Source organism: Rhinolophus sinicus, chromosome 2 (assembly GCF_057876585.1).
Source record: "Rhinolophus sinicus isolate RSI-liver-muscle chromosome 2, RSI-T2T, whole genome shotgun sequence".
Lineage (NCBI taxonomy): Eukaryota > Metazoa > Chordata > Mammalia > Chiroptera > Rhinolophidae > Rhinolophus > Rhinolophus sinicus.
Window position 1 is genome coordinate 98,392,948 of NC_142502.1, and position 9,531 is coordinate 98,402,478.

General features: G+C 44.8%; 1 long non-coding RNA gene across 1 annotated transcript; it reads right to left on the reverse strand.

The window, feature by feature from the left end:
- Window positions 1-3,808: 3,808 nt before the first annotated feature.
- Window positions 3,809-9,191, reverse strand: LOC141571865 (uncharacterized). The gene is made up of 5 exons (XR_012496918.2): window positions 6,197-9,191; window positions 5,895-6,060; window positions 5,621-5,751; window positions 4,996-5,076; window positions 3,809-4,538 (listed from the first exon to the last, which is right to left on the reverse strand). It is a non-coding gene; the product is annotated as an uncharacterized LOC141571865 (long non-coding RNA).
- Window positions 9,192-9,531: the final 340 nt, after the last annotated feature.

The following is a 9,531-nucleotide window of genomic DNA, read 5'->3' on the forward strand; positions in this document are numbered from 1 at the left end:
CTACCCAGGTGCCCTCTAGCACAAACGTCGTCCACCTGCGTGAGGTGGGAGATTGAAATTGGCTTCCAGTTTGGTCTTTACTACTGCATCATCATGTTAGTCCCAACTTGAATGAAGACGGAATATTAGAGGAGTGTTTCACCCCAGCTGGAGTTCAGAGGGGGTTTGTTGGGGTGTACATGGCTGGGCAGGCCCCTGGGGTAGAGCTGACACTGCCCAGTTGCGTCAGGGAAAGCTGGGATATGGCAGGGCATGTTACTGGGAATAGGGGACCCATGCACATGAAGAGGTTGGCTTCCATGCTGAAGGTAAATGGATCCATCTGTGGGTCACCCCTGGGTCTGGGAGGAGGTGGGGAGGACCTCAACTGCAGTCAAGTAAAGGGGTCCAATTATTTCTTGATCTTCACATTTTTAAGAATTCTGATGAGATTCTACCTTCTGAGGAATCCTGCAAACTGACTTCGGTTAGTTCAGCCTTGAGCTGTTTGGGAAGCAGAGGCTGGGATTTGTGTTTGTTTTGTTTTGTTTTGTTTTGTTTTGTTTTTTGAGCCCTAGAGCCTTCCATCCTCCCTGAAGTTTATGGAAAATGGGGGTCTGTGCCAGGCATAAGAAAACAAGATCCTCTCACCTGAGCCCCTCCATCTTTAGTTTGGGGTAGAAAACAAGATGGAGGGAGCTCAGGCAAGAATATCTAATTCCAGGGGTAGTCAACGGAGATTCCTTCCCTATGCCCAGCCCTGTCTGCAGAATGGTGTGTTAGAAGCATAACTGGAGACATTTAGATAAGCAAAGTCAGCAGCAGAATTAGAGAGACTCCACAACATCTCACTATTCCAAATACATTCTTTGGCATGGATTTATCATTCCTTCATTCCTTACTCAAAAACTCCAATTTACACATTACTGCTTTCCCAATTCACAGATTTTCCAAACTGAAGATTTGTTTATTTGCTTTTTTCCAAGTTCTTACAGAGCTTATGGAACAGAAGTAGGTCTCAAATTTTAAATCTTCTGATCACAGAACTGGATGGAGTTCCGTTCACACCACACCCCTAATACTCAGCCATTGCAGTGAGGGCTGGCTGCCATAGCAGGAAGTAAGGCAAGAGCTGAGGCTGAGACGGCAGCAGAGGTGGGAAAGAAAACATCCACACAAGCAGGAAGAAAGTTAGGCCTAGGAGCAGTGGATAAAGGATACAATATCCTGGGGAATTGAGGGATGGGACTGAGAAGAGCGTGCTACCAGGGCTTCTCCATGGACCTGAGGTTTGTCAGCCCTCCAGTGCCAGGCAAGCTGGGACAAGGGTCAGAGACCATTATCCACTGTGGGGTAAGCAAAAAAGGAGGAGAATGAGAGGGGTCCAGGGAAGGGTGAGGGGCAGATTCAGAAGAGAGGTTGGGAGGACATAACTGTACAGGGCGAGGGTGTGGGTTCAGCTTGCTCACCACCCACATCTAGAAGAGGGGAAAGGAGCAGAGGCCTCAGGTAAGGCTCTACCTGAAATATCCTTGCAGGACCTCTACCTAGTAAAGCCAGGAAGCAAGCAGGGCCCACCCAGGAGTTGAGGTCCTTTTCAGGATTCGAGTCTTTTTCCTGTATGCTTTTAGGCTCTCGTTCCTTCTTGTGGGAAGGCAGACTCCTGACTGCGTGTAGGAAGAGAGGCACAGTGGGAAATCTTGGCTGTGTCTACATCTGCATTTCAAGGTCTAGTAAAGGAAGAAAGGGCTGGCTTCTCCCTGAGTACTGGAGGCTTGGGGCGTAACCCCACCCATCAAATCCATTTGTCTCTTCCAGGTGTCCAGGAGGGAATGGCTAGAGACTAAATGAGTAGAGAATGATTGAGGATGATGAACCCCAGGCATTCCAGATTATTGCCAGGTGGATTAATCTGCTACATCCAGTCATTTTGGAATTCTTTCAGAAAAGTTTATGGAATCTGTGGTGGTCTTGAATCAGTTAGGGAAAGGAGGACTCAGGACTCTCCCCTTTTGGTTGTGAATAGGAAAGCTCTTCACAGAACACAAAGGACGGCCAAGCAGGGAAGAGGGAGCTCATGTTATGTACTAAAGAGTGTGGTAAGCATTTCATGTACTTCATGTGTTATTCCTAATAATCCTTACCCATCTCTGTGACTAGGGGTTAGCGTGTCCATTCTACCACCAAAAAAGCCGGGACACAGAAAGGTTAAATATTTGCAGAAGGTCATGAAACTCATTAGCGGAAGAGCTGGGTAATCTACTCAATAACTGGAGTTGCCCCAAAGTTTTCTAACGAACAGCAAAGGATATTAGAATGTCAGTGAATTTTCTAGAAGGAATCCTAACATGTGAGCAATGAGGGTTAAAAGAGTGAATGTAATGTTAAAGGTAGAAAACATGAGGAAATGCATTAAGCAAATAGTGACTTCTCTGTGTCTGTCCCAGTGCCTCATGCTAAGAAAAAGGCTATTCCTTAGGTCTTTACACTTTCTCCTGATGAACTGGGCATTACATAATTCCCTGGTCTCTGCTTTTTTTTTTTTTTTTTTTTGTCCGCTCAAGTATGGGGATTGGAGAGAGGGGAGAAATAAGATAGCACACCTGACAAGACAAGTGTACTGCGTACCCCCCCTTTCAAGAAAGTTGAGTCTTTTTCCTGGTTTCAGTATCTGTGAAATGGCCATGGTATCTACCTTAAAGGATTATTGTGTTTGCAAATTTCAGAGCTCTGTATAGCTATACAAGCAACCCATAGGATTTGAGAAGACCCCAATTCATGATGATTAATGAAGTGGCTCAATGATAACACTGTTATAAAATTACAGGACATTAATGATAATTATATATGTATTAGGCCCAGAGTCTCAGGGCTGGAAAAATCAGAGGTCTCCAAATAAGCCTTCCCCTGCTCATCAATATCCCTGCCAGATGGCATTATTACAAATAATTCCATGCTTTTAATTCGTACGTCCTCCAAGGAAGAGAACACATGAACAACTGATGCCTGGTGCTCCAATGAGCGCAGTGCTTGATGACTGTGGCCCCAGGTTTGAACAGATGCCACCATTCCTGTTCCTAAAAGACCCGGAGCCATTTCAGAACACAACTCCCAGAATATTCTGTGGTCACCATTGGGTAGTAAAACAGAGAGCCAGGGCCCCAGCTACAGAGTCTTAGGGATGTCTGTTGTCTTGATAAATCAGCTCTGGGCGCCATGGCACACTGGGGAATCAGGAATGAGAGACAGGGGTACTGGCAATTTCTGAGGCCCCAGTAAGTGGGTGCTCCGCATTCTGCTAGGACTTCCATTGCCAATTGTGAGATCCAGGAAAGTTGCCCACCACTTCCCAGGTGCACGGCACAGGCCAATGATGGGATACCAGTACTCTGATTTACAAACTAATGAGTACAACCACCCCCTCCCACCAATAATTTGTTCCTTAATAATCCTCCCTTCACCAGCATTTCAGGACTAGAACAACGAGGTTGTAACAATAGAAACTCATAAAATCCCAGGACCTCATTATGAATCACTACTTACCCCCTCCCTCCCACATCCTTCCTAATGACCTGCCATTCTGGTGGATAAATTTGTTCCTTTAGTTCTTGCCCTATTAGTGTAAATGCACAGAGAAAACTCTGCTAGATGTCCAGTAAACCAACTGGTTTCAGGTCCCTCTACCTGAAACAATGAGCATTATTTAGAGGAGGTGATGGGAGGTCCAGGGGCACCCATATACAGCCCTGCCAGCCTCCCTTCATTGCCGTTTCCATATAGCACAACTATCACCTAGTTAGAGAAGGAAAAAAAAAGGGCCCAAGTCTTCTGAATCAACACACAAGACACAAGTCCTGGCTGTCAAAGAGGACATGGAGCCTTTATTAAACTTTCCCACTGAACCTGAGGGCTGAGGGGCTTCTCTGAAGCCTGGGTGACTGACCAGGCCTCTCAGGTCCTCCAGGATTCCTTCAGGGAAAGACAACTCAGAGGAACAAGATAATGCATAAAAGAGAGGGATTATACCCAGGTGAAGAGCCAAGTTTCCATGTTGATGGTAAATGGAAAAGCCTTGGGGTCAGAGCTGAGCTCTGGGATGAAAAGGGAAATGAAGAGTAATGAAGGTGAGGAACTCATCCACTTGACTGATCTGAATGTCTATAGTGTAGTGAGGCTCCAGCTCACAGCCGAATTCTTGCTACTGAGGAATCATGTGGACCTTGACCTTTGGGGGAACCATGACCTGTGGGAGCTAGGCTTTTCTCTTGCTGCCTAAAGTTCAAATCTCCTCCCTGAGGGTAGAGTCCTGGATGTCTTGAGAGGGAAAAGGGGTGAAGGAAGTGCAGAGAGAGCAAAGTTCCAGATTATATTAGCAGATGCTTTTCCAAAAAGCTTAAGCCTCGCAAAGGCAAAGAAAGAAAAAGCCTGGGGAAGGTCCGCTGGGATGGGGACTCCTAAAGGGTGGCTTCCTAGTTCCCAGAAGATGGCCATGTGGACAAACAGATGGCCGCCATGTTCTTCGTTATGACTGGACTGACGATCATGGGCAGTGACCAATGCTGTGAAAGCAAAAAGAAATCAGAAGCAACTCGATATATACAAAGGCAGGAGCAAACAAAATGAAAGTCACAAGTAATGTGTAGTACATCTATTTTCAAAAAATAATCATTCCCATCCTCACAAAGATGGTGAATTAGGCATGATTATTTTATTGCTCTTTCAGAGAAGAGGACATGCTCACAAAGGGTTAGCGTGTTTCCCATGATCACCCAGAGTTTAGACAGGAAACCTTGGACTTAAGATGAGATCTCCTGATCCTAGGTCTGGAGTTCCATCCACCCAACCCTCCGCCAATCACAACAGGAAGGAAGACGAGAAATGGGGTGGAGAAAGAAGCCAAAGAGGAAAATACTTCCAGGCCCCAAGGTAGAGTCAGGACTGGGAGAGGACAGCAAGGGTGCTGACCCTGGTGGTCTCAGGAATGGGCTGGAAAGGGCAATTCTGCCAGGCACGTACTTGTCCTTGAAATCTTTCAAGTCCCATCTGTTTCACAGCACTCAGGTGACTTTCCTCTTTGGGATGGGAGGATGGACTCGTCTTCCACGCGAGATAAAATACAGAGGTAAAGGAAGAGAAGAGGGGAGAAATTCAAGGGTAAGGCCCCAGGCAAGTGGGGCGGGGTGCAAAAGCAGTTTTGGGGTGATGTCTGCCAATTGCCCATTCCCTGCCTGGGTGGGGAGACCCAAGGTCGAGCCCACAGGTAGCAGAAGGCAAAGGAAGGTAATCTCAAGAGCAGGCTCCTTGCCAGCACCCCCTCAAGAGTGAGCCAGCAGGGATAAGGGGGAGGGGACTCAGTTCCAACGGCCATTGATCAGCAGAGCCCTAGTCTGTGAGGGCAATTGGTGCCAGGGTGTGGAGGTGGCCCAGGGGTGTGATGGGGATTCCACTAGAGGTAGAGCCGAGAAGGCAGCTGAGATGGGTGGGGCCCGAGACAAGGAGAATGGGGCTCAGGAGGAGCTTCAAGCGGCCCTGCCAGCCGCCCATCTCCTGGAGGGGCCGGAACACCCGATCTTGAGGAGGGAGGACAGTGGTTCTGGGAACTACTCCCGCCACTACTCCCGCCACAACTTCTGCAACCAACCTGGGGTGAGAGAGGAGGTGCCCCAGTTCTCCACATCCTTGGCACGTGGGTTTTCCTGCATCCTTACAGCATTTCTGATCTTTCTGGTGAGGGTCCGCATAAGCCGGTGTGTCCACTAACTCAGCTCGGAGCTAAGGTGGAGAAATTGACCAAGAAACTGCTGAAATTAACTGCCAGCGGCTCCTCCTCCCGCCGTTGGCCACGCCCATCAGGCTGCCTTCCGCCCCCTCCGCCTCCTCCTCCAATCAGAGGCTGAACTCCTCCCTCTGCTCACCTTGCTTTTGTGGAGAGGGGAGGGGCCCTGGGCCTTCCAGAAAGTTCCACAGCTTCAGAATGGTGCTAGACTAGCCCTTCCCAAGGGGAAAGAGGCTGCCTTGAGTCTGTGGAATTCGAGGGCTTCTCGGAAACTGCTGGACCTCTGAAGGGTGAGGCATCACCTGCTGGGGAAGGTGGTCCTGGTTTGGGAGGGGTTGTGAACCCCAGGCCTTCCCGAATGTGGGTCAGCCACAGCCTGGCTTCTGAGAGCAGAGGCCCCAGTGAAGGCTGTCCTGGGAGTGCCCCTCGGTTTATATTTACCAGGCCGTGGAATCACAGGGTAGGTGTGCTCTGGGAGGCCTCAATTCCATTTTACTTCATGGTGCTATCCAGAAGGTCCTTGGCCTAAGAGGCCTCACAAGAACCAGGGGCAGGGATTCAGATCTCGCTAATGCCAACTTCCGAAATTTTGCCACCAACCAAAGGTCACCTCACTCGAGAGATATGTTGGACTAGGCTCAGCCAGCTCTTTGGGACCCAGTCCCTTTAAGTAGGGTTTGTCACTTTCCCTTGCTTCTATTTGCACCTGCTGCAGAGCCCGGGAGACCCTGGTTCTTACTCAGAGCCTAGGCCTCAAGGATCCAGCCAATGGGAGAGGGTTGCTGAGCAGATGAGAATGCCCCTGACCAATGAAAAGAAGAGAATGTCTCAGAGACTAGTTGTAGGAGGCCCATGTGTTAATATTTCTTGGGCACTTATTTTGAAAAACTTTGTCCTGGAAAATTCAAAATGCATCTTCATATTTGAACATTCCTTTAAAAAATTAACATAGCGTTCACATCACGTGAAGTTCATCATTTCAATAATTTTAAAGTGTATAATTCAGTGGCTTTAATTATGTTAAATGTTGTGCAACCATTACCACTGTTTAATTCTGGAACATATTGTCACCCCCAAAAGAAGTCCCATACACATCAAGCAGTCATTCCCCAGTCTTTCCTCCCCTTAGCTCTGGCAATCACTAATCAGTTTCCTGGTTTGATGGATTTCCATATTGTAAACATTTCATGTCAATGTAATCACACAATATATGACTTTTTGTGTCAGGCTTCTTTCACGTAGCATAGTAATTGTCAAGGTTTATCCATGCTGTAACATGTATCGGTACTTTTTTTTTTTTTTAGGGCTAAATAATAGTCTATTGTAGATATACCATATTTTGTTTATCATGCATGTTAATGAACATTTAGGTCATTTCCACTTTTGGGTTTTTATGAATAATTTTCTATAATCATGTGTATACATGTTTTTGTTTGAACATATGTTTTTAATTCTCAATGCCTAGGAGTGGAGTTGCTGGGTCATATGATAATTCTACTTTCAACTTTTTGAGAAACTACCAAAATGCTTTCCCCACAGTTAGTGTACCGTTTTACATTCCTACCAGAAGTATATGAGGATTCCAGTCTCTCCATAGTCTCACCAACACCTGTGTTTTTCTTTTCTTTTCTTTTTTTTTTTTCCAGCCATTCTAGTGGGTGTGGAGTGGCATCTCATCATGGTTTTGATTTGCATTTCTCTTATTATTTATTTGTTTTGTGACTTTTCTGAGCTAGTTTTGTAAAATGTGTCTCCTTTGTCATGTGTGGTCCTAAAAGTCTGTTCTATTAGATTAATGGTCAGCTAGTGATTTTACAGAAATTTCCTGAAACACATAAAACTAAAAGAAAAAGAAAAAAAATCTCCCAGTCTGCAGAGGGACTCTGTTCGTATCGGGGCATGTTAGGCATTCAACACTCAGCCAGACAGTTCACAACTTCAGCTTAGCCTTCACTTCCTGTTTGTGCAGAGCTGACGATCAGCCAAAGGTAAGAGCGGTGGGGCCTTTCTGGGTCTTTCCTGAGCATGTGCATGGCCTTCTAGGTACCCAGAAACATGTGGCAGCTTTTCAAAATCCTTCTTCCCTAAAGCATTTCATACCTTTCCCCCCAGGCTTTTAGAGTTGTCTATTCTTTTCCCCAGTGTTATTCCTTGCCTTTAAATATTTTTGACAAATTCTTCCTGGGTAGCTGTCTCAATCCTGGGAATTTCCTGAGTTAGGTGAAATGAGCCACCAGACAGGTCAAAACAAAAACCACAGTTGTTTGAGAACAAGGTCTGTTTTGCTTCCCCTGGTACCAGGTACCTACTGGGAATGCCAGCTGTTGCTTTGACCACTGCCAAGCTGGGGAGTGGAAGATGGTTCCAGGGTAAGTTAAAATGTCACAAAGCTCACTTACTGAGGCTCATCTGGTTTTTCTTGATTAATCATTTCCCTGCTTACCATAAAATTTTGATTAGATTCCAGAGTTCTGAAAAAGTTGATTCTCACAGTATTGCCAGTTTATTCATTGCTTTTGAGAAGGAACAGATTTTTGGGACGCCTTACTCCACCACTTTTTCTGAAATTACCCTTCCTATTTCCCTTTGAAGTAAGTAGTTATTAGGAGCTAAGTTCCAGAGAAAGTGGGAGCTAAATTCCACAGAAGTTTAGTAACTTGCCCATGTTGTATCCAGTAACACTAAGAGCAAGGATTTGGACACAGGGCATATGACTCTAGAGCCCATTTTATCCAATTATAACAGTTATTAACTCATTCAAGAATATTTAGTTTACATCTACTAAATGCTAGGTGCAGTTCTAGAAATTCAAGATTACCTCATTGTACAAAGTAGTCAAAATTCCTGTCCCTGAGAGCTTGCATTTTTATGCAGGGAGATTCGTGATTCACAATAAATATTTGATATTAGAACTTAAGCCATGCTATGGAATAAAGACATTGAGATACTCATTGGATATAAGGACTGTTATGGGGGTGGTGTGAATACAGTTTTCTTTTTTTAACACGTTGCGTACGGATCACGAGAATCTTCATGAGGGATTTAAAACCTGCCGTACGCAACGTGTTAACATTCATTTTGTTTTAGTTGCCAATTTATAGAAAAGTTGCAAGAATAGTAGTACATAAATTCCTACATGTTTACTCAGATCTAGTCATGGTCAACATTTTGCTACATTTGCCTTATCGTTCTCTATCTGCCCCCTCTCTCATTTTATAGTGAGTTGCATTACTTTGTGTCTGTTTACTCCTTCGTACTTAATTATTTCCTAAGAATAAGGAAATTCTCTCATAGGAACATGGGAGTAATCAGGAAAGTTGACATCTATATAATACTATTATCTAATCAACAGTTTATATTCTAATTTCATCTATTGTTCAAATAGTGTCCTTTATACCAATTATGTTTTCCAGCTCAGGATTCAATCCAGAGTCACCTTTTACATTTAGTTGTCATGTCTCTCTAATCTGGAATGGTTTCCTCATTCTTCCTTTGTATTGTCTAACATTGACATTTTTAAAGACTATAGGACAGTTATTTTTTAGAATGTCCAAAATTTGGATTGGCCTCCGGTCTCCTGAGGATTAGATTCAATTAATGCATTTCTGGCAGAAACACTACTTAAGTGATTTTTGTCTTTGTCAGTGAAATATGTAAGGGGGCGATGATGTTGGTTTTTCCCATTATTGACCATGCTAACATTGATTTGCTTCATTAAGATGTTTTCAGATAGATTTCTCCATTGTAAAGTTATTACTTTTTTCTTTTATAATTAA